Genomic DNA, 13,719 nt, shown 5'->3' with positions numbered 1-13,719 from the left:
AAGTTTAAATTAAAAGATGTCACAATCAATACAAAATAATTGGGAGTTTTAAATCCCGGGTCGTTCTCCCTAGGAATTGCAATGAAGTGTCCTATTATTGGCTATGAGGGAATGTGGGTTTGATTTCAAGAGGCAAGAAATGTAAATAGCAAGGAATGAAAAATGCATGCAAGGAATTAAAGAAGAAAATAATAACTAAATATAAAAGGGAGTCAAACTCAAGGCAATTAATCAAAGAAAGGAAAATTCAAGTGCTAAAAAACCTCTTGGTAAGGATTGAGAGTCAAAGTTACTTATCCTAGCCATTGACCAAAAACATATGATGATTATGAAGAGTTAATCCTACTTAGTCAATCCTAACATCGAGGATAAGTCAAATAGGCATAATTGATCTCAATCCACAAGTCCTAGCCAACTCTATTAATGGAAGACATAGAGTTAGTAGAAATCAAATCAACTAACTACTTTAATATATCAATCAAGAATGGACATCAATAAATCAAGGGTCACCAAAGTCCTCAATTTCAAGCCAAGAGTGAGGAAAAACTAAGCAAAAACTAACCGAAGCATTTTATCAAACACTTGGTGTACATGAAAATAAAGCATATTAAACTACAATAAAAATAAAATCTAAAACTACCAAACACAAGAATATAATAATAGCAACTCAGTTAAACATCAATAAACATAAAAACATTAAATTGCATTAAATGGAAATTAAGATTTACAAGAGTGTTCATAAAATAAAAAGTGACATAAATGAAAAATTAAGAAGAAGAACTAAGAGAATTAAGACAATAAAGCATGGAAACATAAATGAAACTACATTAGAACAAGAATTAAAAGCTGAAATTAAAGAGAAATTAACTAAGAAAACCTAAATTCTAGAGAGAAGGGGGAGCTTCTCACTCTAGAAAATGACTTACAACATAACAAAACCTAAACTAATTGCTCCCCTTTTGCCTCCTCTTGAATTAGGGTTGAAATAGCTTCAGAAATGAGTTGGATTGGGTTCTGGGAGCCCAAAATTTGCTGCTAGCGAATTGCATTAATAAGGTCACGTGCTGGCACCTGTGTATATGCATAGATGTGTGCGTACGCACACTTTCTGATTTTTCTACTTGTGCGTACGCATGACTGCACGCTTCCACCCATGCGTACGCACACATAGTTGTGCGCACGCACACTTGCTGAAAAGCTCCAAATTCCATTCTTCATAGTTTCTCCACTTTTGCATGCTCTTTTTCTTCACTTCTTCAATCCATTTTAGCCTTGTAAATCTGATATCACTCAACAAATACATCAAGGCATCAAATGGAATTAAAGTGAATAAAATTTAGCAAATAAGGGCCTAAAAAGTATGTTTTCACTTTTGAACACAATTTATGGAGAATTCACAAAACCATGCTATTTCATTGAATAAGTGTATGGAAAGTTGATAAAATCCACCCAATTAGAGCAAATAAATACCATGAAATGTGAATTTATCACCCGCATCAAGTTTTTGGTGTCGTTGCCAAAGACTTGCATATGTGTGTCATATTACTGGTTATTGTTAATATATGCATATATGAATAGTTTGCTTTTTTATTGTTTTCTATTTTTGGCAATAGTTAGGATTTCTATTTAGTAGTAATTAGTTGTAACTTTCCTTTAGTTGTGTCTTTTTGTCATAATAATTGCATGAACTCTATGTTTCTACGTTGAATGACACAGTCATTACCGGAATCGAGCTTAGCCCCTTTTGATCCAGGGATTGAAAGAACTTTTTACATATTAGGCAAGCTCGGCGTTGGTTGGCATTTGTGGATAGTGAAGCGGCTCTCGCTGATTCACATTTCCCTTCTGAGACTGCCTTTGAGTTTTCATTCAACGAAAGAATCGTATATTCCTCTGTTAACTTTTGACACTGATGAGTATTTTGGTGAAAAATAAATTTCTCCCAAAACACACAAATCTAACCGGCAAGTGTACCGGGTCGTATCAAGTAATAAAAACTCACGGGAGTGAGGTCGATCCCACAAGGATTGAAGGATTGAGCAATTTTAGCTTAGTGGTTAATTTAGTCAAGCGAATCAAGATTTGGTTGAGTGTTTTGTACTTTGCAGAAATTAAATTGCATGGAAGTAAAGAGAACAGGGAATTAAAGTGCTGAATCTTAAAGAACAAGAAATTAAATAGCAGAAATTTAGAATGCAAGAAATGTAAATTGCGGAATCTTAAAGTGCAAGAAATGTAAACGGCTGGAATTTTAAAGGGAATTGGGGATTGGATTTGCAGAATTTAAACAAGGAAAAGTAAATTGCATCAAGCAGAGAAGTAGAAGAGGGTTTGGGTTGAATCGGATCTTGAAGCAGTAAAGTAAATGAACATTAAAAGCAAGAAACAAAATGTAAATTAGGAATTCAGATCTCAGGGCCCAGAGACTAGAAAACCAAGTCTAGATCTCAATGCCTTCCTAGATCCAACAAGAAATTGTAATTGAAATTCAAAGAAAGTGGATGAAGAGCAATTAACAGAAATTGAAATTCAATCAAGCAGTAAATAAAGCAGTCAGATCCAAGGTTGAGATTGAAACAGAATTTCTTCAATTCTCCAACCCAAAAATCCAAGACAATTGTAATTGAAATTGAAAGCAATAAAACTGAGAGGAAGAGAAGTGTATTCTCCTTCCCCAAGACAAAGAAATTAAAGATCACTCAATATCAAAAGCTCTCCGAAAACTATTATGAAAATTCCAAAAGAAAGCTCTCCGAAGAACTTGAATTCTATCCTATTTATACACTTTCTTCAAATGATCTTCAAGCCTTGAGTTGGGCCTTTGCTCTTGGTGGAATTGGGTTGAAAGAGGCCTTGGTTGATTGCTCTTGAAGTTTGGAGAAGAACCAAAGTGAACCAATTGAACCGGGTTGGAGTTTTGCAAAAGTTGGACCTAAAGTTTGAGCAAAAGTTAGGGGGCTAACTTTTGCCCAAACTTTTCATATCAGCAACTATATCCATCTGATACCAATGTTGGTGCCAAAGTTAGGGGTCTAACTTTGGCCCTAACGTTGGCCTTACCTTGTGCACTTATGGCGCCAACGTTAGCCACCAAGTTAGGGGGCTAACGTTGGCGCAAACTTTTGCTCCTTCCCTTGTGATTTTCATGTGCCAACGTTAGCCACCAAGTTAGGGGGCTAACGTTGGCGCAAACTTTTGGTGCCCAGGGAGGTTTTCTTCATGCCAACGTTAGCCTCAAAGTTAGGGGTCTAACGTTGGCGCAAACTTTTGGTGCCCAAGGGTGATTTTCATGTGCCAACGTTAGCCTCAAAGTTAGGGGCTAACGTTGGCGCAAACTTTTGGTATCCAGGGAGTGATTTTCAAGTTCCAACGTTAGCCCAAAAGTTAGGGGCTAACGTTGGGGCTAACTTTTCAACCAAAAGTTTGTGCAAAAGTTTGATGCTAACTTTAGGTCCAGCTTTTTGCTTCCTGGTTCAATTTCACTTATTCCATTGTCTTCTCTTTACTCCTAGCTATTCCTTCTTGCTTCAACCTTTCTCCAAGCTTTCTTCACCTATCATTAATCAACCAAACACATCAAAGCTATGCTTAAAATCATGAGATATTCATTCTTTCATAATATGTAACAATTATAGTATAAAACCTCATGAAATAGCATGAATTCATACATGGTTGATTAAATCAAAGGAAACATGAAAATCTACCTAATTGGCTTTCTTGTAGCTCAAGAAAGTGCATAATTCTAATGAAAACAAAAGAAAAAGACTAGTTAAAATAGGCTAAGATGACTTGTCATCAGACACCTTCTTGACTGATACAGGTGTTGAAGACATGGCTGCCCCAAGGAGAATTACTCTTAAGGAAGTGGGAGCCCATGACATTACTCTTCAACTGCACTAAGTTTGATATCCTGACTTTGATGCTAATTTTGAGCTTAAGATTGGACTAATAAACTTGCTACCTAAATTTCATGGATTTCCTGCAGAAGATCTAATTAAGCACCTGAAGGATTTTCAAGTGGTATGCTCAACCACTAGACGGCATAGGTCAGATAAAATTGCAATTCTGGTCTTCGCTTTTCCATTCTCTATTGAGGGAAAAATGAAAGAGTAGTTTTATACTAAATCAGATGAGGTGGTTACTGGTGCACGAAATTGTGATTACACTTTTCACAACTCCGCACAACTAACTAGCAAGTGCACTGGGTCGTCCAAGTAATACCTTACGTGAGTAAGGGTCGATCCCACGGAGATTGTCGGCTTGAAGCAAGCTATGGTTATCTGGTAAATCTTAGTCAGGAGATTAATGATAAAAATGATTTTGTTTATGAAAAGTAAATAACATGAAATAAATGGTACTTGTGATTTAGTAATGAGGAACAGGTTGAGGTTCCGGAGATGCTCTGTCGTCTGAATCTCTGCTTTTCTACTGTCTTCTTCTCCAAACACGCATGGCTTCCTTCACTGGCAAGCTGTATGTTGGTGGATCACCGTTGTCAATGGCTACCATCCGTCCTCTCGGATGAAAAATACCAGGCACGGTTTCTGTACGGCTAATCAACTGTCGGGTCTCTCGTCTCGGATGAAAAATACCAGGTACAGCTACCGCACGGCTAATCATCTGTCAGTTCTCACTTGTGTCAGAATAGGATCTCTCTATCCTTTTGCACACTGTCACTGTGCCAACATTCGTGAGTTTGAAACTCATCACAGTCATCCCGTTCCAGATCCTACTCGGAATACCACAGACATGGTTTAGACTTTTTGGATCTCAGGAATGCTGCCAATTGGTTCTAGTCTCTACCACGAAGGTTCTAATCCCACGGACTCGGTCCGTGGATTAGAGACCCAAGAGATACGCACTCAAGCTGTCACCCAATGACTACGTTGAGCTCAGGTAGAACGGGAGTGGTTGTCAAGCACGCGTTCATAAGTTTGAGAATGATGATGAGTGTCACGGATCATCATATTCTCTATATTGAAGTACGAGTGAGTATCTTAGAACGGAATCAAGCGTGATTGAATAGAAAACAATAGCAATTGCATTAATCCATTGAGACACAGCAGAGCTCCTCACCCCACCTATGGGTTTTAGAGACTCATGCCGTAGAAAATACAATATGAGATATAAAATGTCATGAGTTATAAAATGAATCTCTAAAAGTAGTTTTTATACTAAACTAGTAACTTAGGTTTACAGAAAATGAGTAACTAAGTGCAGATAGTGCAGAAATCCACTTCCGAGCCCACTTGGTGTGTGTTTGGGCTGAGCATTGAAGCTTTCATGTGCATAGGCCATTCTTGGAGTTAAACGCCAGCTTGGGTGCCACTTTGGGCGTTTAACTCCAGTTCTGGTGCCAGTTCTGGCGTTTTACGCCAAAAAAGGGTCTCTGGCTGCCGTTGAACGCCAGTTTGGGCCATCAAATCTCAGAAAAAGTATGGACTGTCATATATTGCTGGAAAGCCCAAGATGTCTACTTTCCAACGAAATTAAGAGCGAGCCAATTGGGCTTCTGTAGCTCCATAAAATCAACTTCGAGTGCAGGAGGGTCAGAATCCAACAGCATCTGCAGTCCTTTCTCAGCCTCTGAATCAGATTTTTGCTCAGGTCCCTCAATTTCAGCCAGAAATTACCTGAAATTACAAAAAAACACACAAACTCATAATAAAGTCCAAAAATGTGATTTTTGCATAAAAACTAATAAAAATATAATAAAAAGTAACTAAAACATGCTAAAAACTACCTAAAAACAATGAGTTAAGTCTCAAAGTAGTCTCTGAACTTGCACTCGAGTCTCAAAGTCATCCCTGAAGTTAATAATTACTCAAATTCATCCCCGAACTTATAATTCGAGACTCATAATAGTCCCTAAACTTGTACTCCGGGACTCATAATAGTCCCTCAAGCATTTTCCGTTCATCAAAATCTTAAAACGACCTCGTGTTGAACAAAAAAAAAATAAAAAAAAAGAAACGTAGCATAAAACATTAAAACCCCCAACACAAAAAAAGAAAGAACGCGTAGCCCCCTACCCCACCCCCTCCCAATTCCCAATATGTTCCCTTCCCTATCCCCAACCTCTTTCCCTCTCCCAACATTTCCCTTTCCTTTCTCCATCCCCAACCCGTCCCTTTTCCCTCATCCAACCCTTCTCCTTTCCCTTTTTCTTCTGCTTCCTCAACGCCCTTCTCCTTCCCCTTCCTCTTCTGCTCCCCCAACCTGAGATTCTTTCACTTCCCTTTCTCCTTTTTAATCTAACGCCTTCCCTTTTTCCAACCATACTTTCACACTCATAAGAGCTCTCCTCAACCTTCGTTGCCGCTGCCTTTCGCCAGCTTCCGTTTTACTGCCGCCGCTGCTTGACAGCCTCCATCTCCGCTCGGTCTCCCTTTTCTCTCCTCTGACACGGCTCTTTCTCTCAGCTATGATAATTTTTTTTCTTTAATTTTTTTAGTTATTCAATCATTGTTCTTTAATGTTCTGGGTGATTGTTGCTGTTGATCCTATTTTAATATAACAATAGTTAATTTTAGTTGTTTTTTGTTCTGTAATTATAACTGATTTTTTATTGTTGCTATTTTTTGTGCTTGTTGCTTTTAAGTTGATTGATGCATGCCATTTAAGTTGATTAAACTTTTCTGATTAATGCTGATTTTTTTTGTGATATTTTGTGGTGTTGGTTTTTATTTTTGTGACCTTTTGAAAAAGAAGAAGAAAAACAGAGTTGAAGAAGAAGAAGAAGAAGAAGGGAATTCTTTTTTTTCTAATATAAAACGAGGCGTATGCTTTTTTTTGTTTTTGTTCAAAACGACGTCGCTTTCTTTTTTCCTTTTTTTTTTAATTTTTTTGTTCAAAACGATGTCGTTTTAAGGTTCTGATAAACGGAAAATGCTTGAGGGACTATTATGAGTCCCGGAGTACAAGTTCGGGGACTATTATGAGTCCCAGAGTACAAGTTTAAGGACGAATTTGAGTACTTATTAACTTCAGAGATTATTTTGAGGCTCGAGTGCAAGTTCAGGGACTACTTTGAGACTTAACTCTAAAAACAATGCCAAAAAGCGTATAAATTATCCACTCATCACAACACCAAACTTAAATTGTTTCTTGTCCCCAAGCAACTAAAAACAAAATAGGATAAAAAGAAGAGAAAATACAATAAATTTCAAAATATCAATGAAGCTTAATTCCAATTAGATGAGCGGGACTAGTAGCTTTTTGCTTCTGAACAGTTTTGGCATCTCATTGTATCCTTTGAAGTTCAGAATGATTGGCATCCATAGGAACTCAGAATTCAGATAGTATTATTGATTCTCCTAGTTCAGTATGTTGATTCTTGAACATAGCTACTTTGTGAGTCTTGGCCGTGACCCTAAGCATTTTGTTTTCTAATATTACCACTAGATACATAAATGCCACAGACACATAACTGGGTGAACCTTTTTAGATTGTGACTCAGCTTTGCTAGAGTCCCCAGTTAGAGGTGCCCAGAGTTCTTAAGCACACTCTTTTTTACTTTGGACCACGACTTTAACTGCTCAGTCTCAAGCTTTTCACTTGACACCTTCACGCCACAAGCACATGGTTAGGGACAGCTTGATTTAGCCGCTTAGGCCAGAATTTTATTCATTTCTGGCATTAAACGCGCAGAATGTTGCCCATTCTGGCATTTAACGCCCAGAATGATGCCTGCATGGGCGTTAAACGCCCATTCTGCTATCCTTACTGGCGTTTAAATCCCAGTAAGCCTGTCCTCCAGGGTGTGCTATTTTTGATGTTGTTTATTCCGCTTTAATTCTGCCGCTGTTTTTTTGACTCCACATGATCATCAACCTAAAGAAAACATAACATGGCAATGGAAAACAAATGTCTATAAAAAATAAATATAATTAAATAACGTTAGGTTGCCTCCCAATAAGCGTTTCTTTAATGTCTTTAGCTGGACTTTACTGAGCTTTAATCTAGTCTCAGTCTTGAGTATTCATGCTCAACATTGCCTTCAAGATAATGCTTGACTCTCTATCCATTAACAATGAACTTTTTGTCAGAGTCAATATCCTGAAGCTCTACATATCCATATGGTGACACACTTATAATCACATATGGTCCCTTTCACCGGGATTTCAATTTCCCAGGGAACAATCTGAGCCTAGAGTTAAACAGCAGAACCTTCTGTCCTGGCTCAAAGACTCTAGATGACAGCTTTCTGTCATGCCACTTTTTTGCTTTCTCCTTGTAAATTTTAGCATTTTCGAAAGCATTGAGTCTGAACTCCTCCAGCTCATTCAACTGGAGTAATCTTTTCTCTCCAGCTCTCTTAGTATTAAGGTTTAGGAACCTGGTTACCCAGTAGGCCTTGTGTTCCAATTCCACTGGCAGATGACAGGCTTTTCCATACACAAGCTGGTATGGAGAGGTCCCTATAGGAGTCTTGAATGCGGTTCTGTATGCCCACAGAGTGTCATCCAGACTTCTTGCCTAATCCCTTCTACGGGTACTTACAGTCCATTCCAAGATTCATTTTAGTTCTCTATTTGAGACTTCAGCCTGTCCATTTGTCTGTGGATGATATGGAGTTGCCACTTTATGGTTAATTCAGTATCGGACCATAGTAGAGTCAAGCTGTTTATTGTAGAAATGAGTGCCCCATCACTGATCAGTACCCTAGGGACACCGAACCTGCTGAAAATATACTTCTGGAGGAACTTCATCACTGTCTTAGTATCATTAGTGGGTGTTGCAGTTGCCTCTACCCATTTAGATATATAGTCTACTTCCACCAGAATATAAGTGTTTGAATATGATGGTGGGAAAGGCCCCATGAAGTCAATACCCCATACATCAAACAACTCAATCTCTAAGATCCCTTGCTGAGGCATGGCATAACCGTGAGGCAGATTACCAGCTCTCTGGCAACTGTCACAGTTATGTACAAACTCTCGGGAGTCTCTATAGAGAGTAGGCCAATAGAAGCCACATTGGAGAACCTTTATGGCTGTTCACTCACCTCCGAAATGTCCTCCATATTGTGATCCATGGCAATGCCATAGGATCTTCTGTGCCTCTTCTCTAGGCACACACCTACGGATTATTCCATCTGCACATCTTTTAAAGAGATACGGTTCATCCCACAAGTAGTACTTTGCATCAGAAACCAATTTTTTCGTTTGCTGCTTACTGTACTCTTTGGATATGAATCTCACAGCTTTATAGTTTACAATGTCTGCAAACCACGGTACTTCCTAAATAGCAAAGAGTTGCTCATCCGAAAAAGTTTTAGAGATCTCAGTAGGAGGGAGGGACGCTCCTGCTACTGGTTCTATCCGGGACAGGTGATCAGCTACTTGGTTCTCTGTCCCTTTTCTGTCTCTTATTTCTATATCAAACTCTTGCAGAAGCAACACCCATCTTATGAGTCTGGGTTTTGAATCCTGCTTTGTGAGGAGATATTTTAGAGCAGTATGGTCAGTGTACACAATCACTTTTGATCCTACTAAATAAGATCTGAACTTGTCAATGGCATAAACCACTGCAAGCAACTCCTTTTCTGTGGTTGTGTAATTCTTCTGCACGTCATTTAAAACACGGCTAGCATAATAAATGACATGCAGAAGCTTGTCATGCCTCTGTCCCAATACTGCACCAATGGCATGGTCACTGGCATCACACATTAGTTCAAATGGTAATGTCCAGTCTGGTGCAGAAATGACTGGTGCTGTAACCAGCTTAGCTTTCAGAGTCTTAAACGCCTACAGACACTCTGTGTCAAAGACAAATGGTGTATCAGCAGCTAACAGATTGCTCAGAGGTTTTGCAATTTTTGAAAAATCTTTTATAAACCTCCTATAGAATCCTGCATACCCCAGAAAGCTTCTGATTGCCTTAACATTGGCAGGTGGTGGTAATTTTTCAATTACCTCTACCTTAGCTTGATCCACCTCTATTCCCTTGTTCGAAATTTTGTGCCCAAGGACAATTCCTTCAGTCACCATAAAGTGACATTTCTCCCAGTTTAAAACCAGGTTAGTCTCTTGGCACCTTTTCAGAACAAGTGCTAGATGGTTAAGACAGAAGCTAAATAAGTCTCCAAATACTGAGAAGTCATCCATGAAGACTTCCAGAAATTTCTCTACCATATCAGAGAAGATAGAGAGCATGCACCTCTGAAAGGTTGCAGGTGCATTGCACAGACCAAATGGCATGCTTCTGTAGGCAAATACTCCAGATGGACATGTGAATGCTGTTTTCTCTTGGTCCTGAGGATCTACTGCAATTTGGTTGTAACCTGAATAGCCATCCAAAAAGCAGTAGTATTCATGACTTGCTAGTGTCTCTAGCATCTGGTCTATGAATGGTAAAGGAATATGATCCTTTCTGGTGGCTGTATTGAGCCTTCTGTAGTTAATACACATATGCCACCCTGTAACTGTTCTTGTGGGAACTAGTTCATTCTTTTTATTATGAACCACAGTCATGCCTCCCTTCTTCGGGACAACTTGGACAGGGCTCACCCAGGGGCTATCAGAAATAGGATAAATAATCCCAGCCTCTAGTAACTTAGTGACCTCTTTCTGCACTACCTCCTTCATGGTTGGATTCAACCGCCTTTGTGGTTGGACCATTGGCTTAACATCATCCTCCAATAGGATCTTGTGCATGCATCTGGCTGCGCTAATGCCCTTAAGATCACTTATGGACCACCCAAGAGATGTCTTGTGTGTCCTTAGCACCTGAATTAGTGCTTTCTCTTCCTGTGGCTCTAAAGCAGAGCTTATGATTACTGGAAAAGTGTCATCTTCTCCCAAAAATGCATATTTCAGGGATGGTGGTAGTGGTTTGAGCTCAGGTTTAGTAGGCTTCTCCTCTTCCTGAGGAGTTTTTAGAGGTTCTTCTGTTTTCTCTGATTTCTCCAGATCAGGCTGAACATCCTTAAAAATGTCCTCTAGCTCTAATTCGAGACTCTCAGTCATATTGACCTCTTCCACTAGGGAGTCAATAATATCAGCGCTCATGCAGTCTTTTGACGTGTCTGGATGCTGCATAGCTTTGACAGCATTCAACTTAAACTCATCCTCATTGACTCTCAGGGTTATCTCCCCTTTTTGGACGTCAATGAGGGTTCGTCCAGTTGCTAGGAAAGGTCTTCCTAGAATGAGAGTTACACTCTTGTGCTCCTCCATTTCCAGTACTACAAAGTCAGTGGAAAAGGCAAATGGCCCAACCTTGACAATCATGTCCTCAATTACGCCTGATGGAATTTTAATGGAGCCATCAGCAAGTTGGAGGCATATCCGGGTTGGTTTAACTTCTTCAGCCAAACCAAGCTTTCTGATAGTGGATGCAGGTATCAGGTTGATACTTGCCCCAAGATCACATAGAGCTGTATTGGTACAAGCATCCTCTAATGTGCATGGTATCATAAAGCTTCTGGGATCTTTAAGCTTCTCTGGTAAGCTTTTCAGAATGACTGCACTGCATTCTTCAGTGAGGAAAACTTTTTCAGTTTCTCTCCAATCCTTCTTATGACTTAAGATCTCTTTCATGAACTTAGCATAAAAGGGTATTTGCTCAAGTGCCTCTGTAAACGGAATCTTTATTTCAAGAGTTTTGAGATAGTCTGCAAAGCAGGCAAATTGTTTATCTTGTTCCGCTTGGCGGAGTTTCTGAGGATAAGGCATCTTGGCTTTATATTCTTCAACCTTAGTTACTGCAGGTTTATTTCCTACAGAAGTGGTTGGAGAAGCCTGCTTATGGGGGTTGTTATCAGCACTTGCATGTGTCTGATCCCTCATTGGCGTTTGAACGCCAGAATTGGGTGCTTTTTGGGCATTTAACGCCAGATTGTCACCCTTTTCTGGAATTTGAACGCCAGAATTGGCCATCCATTGGGCGTTTAACGCCAACTTCTGACCCTTTTCTGGCGTTTGAACGCTAGAATCATTCCTCTATGGGCTCTTATTGTCCTAAGAGGGATTTTAGGCAGTGGTTTGGTCATCCTCCGTCATATGTTCCTTTCTTGGCTTCCTGCTATTTTGAGTTGAGACATTCAATGTCTTTCCACTCCTTAAATGAATAGCTTGGCATTCTTCTATTATCTGTTTAAATAACTGCTGTCTTGTCTGATTCAATTATTTTTCCATATTCTGGTTAGCATCTTTGGTTTCTTGTAGCATCTCTTTAAATTCTGCTAACTGTTTTGTTATAGAAAATAGTTGCTAATTGAGTTCAACAATTTGTTCTGGAGGACTAAGTTCAGTGGATGCTGCCTCAGCCTCTTCTTTCATGGAGGTTTCGCCACTTAAGTATAGGTGCTGATTTCTGGCAACTGTATCAATGAGCTCTTGAGCCTCTTCAATTATCTTTTTCATATGTATAGATCTACCAGCTGAGTGGTCTAGAGACATCTGGGCCTTTTCTGTAAGCCCATAGTAAAAGATGTCTAACTGCACCCATTCTGAAAATATTTCATAGGAGCATTTCCTTAGCATCTCTCTGTACCTCTCCCAGGAATTATAAAGAGATTCATTATCCTCTTGTTTAAAGCCTTAGATGTCCAACCTTAGCTGTGTCATCCTTTTTGGAGGGAAATATTGATTCAGGAATTTGTCTGATAACTGTTTCCATGTCCTTATGCTTGCTGTGGGTTGGTTATTTAGCCACCTCTTAGCTTGATCTTTTACCGCAAATGGAAATAGTAATAATCTGTAGACATCTTGATCTACTTCCTTATCACGTACTGTGTCAGCAATTTGTAAGAACTGTGCCAGAAACTCAGTAGGTTCTTCCTGTGGAAGACTGGAATACTGGCAATTTTGCTGCACCATGATAATGAGCTGAGGGTTTAGCTCAAAACTACTGGCTCTGATGGGGGGTATACATATACTACTCCCATATGAAGCAGTAGTGGAGTTAGCATATGACCCCAGAGTCCTTCTGGACTGTTCATTTTCACTTAGGTCCATGATGGAGAAAGGGAGATGATGTGGATTGTAAATAAAAAATTTATTCCCCTTTTTTTGTTTTTTGTTTTTTTTAAATTAAAGAAATTAAAATAAAGTAAAAAAAATTGATGCAAGTTTCAAAAATTAAGGAAAGAAAAGGAAATAAAAGAAATTAGCAAACTAAATTAATTAATTAATTAAAAAGATTTGAAGAATTATGGGTGAGGATTTTCGAAAAATGAAGAGAGAGAAAGTGGTTAGGAAGTTTTGAAAAAGATATGTCTTAAAATTAAAAATACTTGTAAGAAAATAAATAAAAAAAAAGATTTAAAAAAGATGTGATTTTAAAAGTTGAGATTAGAAAAGATAAGATAAGTTAGGTAAGAGAAGATAAGTTTTTAAATTAAAAAGTTTTGAAATTTAAATTTTAAATTTGAAAATTAAATTTGGAATTTTGAAATTTGAATTTTGAAATTTGAAATTTGAAATTTGAAATTTGAATTTTAAATTTTGAATTTTGAATTTTGAAAAAGTCAACAATATAAGATAAAGATTTGAAAAAAAAGTTTTAAATTTTGAAAAGGTTTGATTTTTGAAATTTTAAATTTAAATTTTGAAATTTGGATTTTGAATTTTGGAATTTAATTGAAATTTGAAATTTTAATTTGAAATAAGATAAGATAAGATTTTGAAAAAGATATGATTTTTGAAAAAGATTTGAATTTTGAAATTTAAAACTAAGATAAGATAAGATAAAAATTTTAAAATAAAAATCTGA

Source organism: Arachis ipaensis, chromosome B10, assembly GCF_059453495.1.
Source record: "Arachis ipaensis isolate K30076 ecotype BB chromosome B10, ASM5945349v1, whole genome shotgun sequence".
Classification (NCBI taxonomy): Eukaryota; Viridiplantae; Streptophyta; class Magnoliopsida; order Fabales; family Fabaceae; genus Arachis; species Arachis ipaensis.
This window is presented reverse-complemented; position numbering follows the sequence as displayed.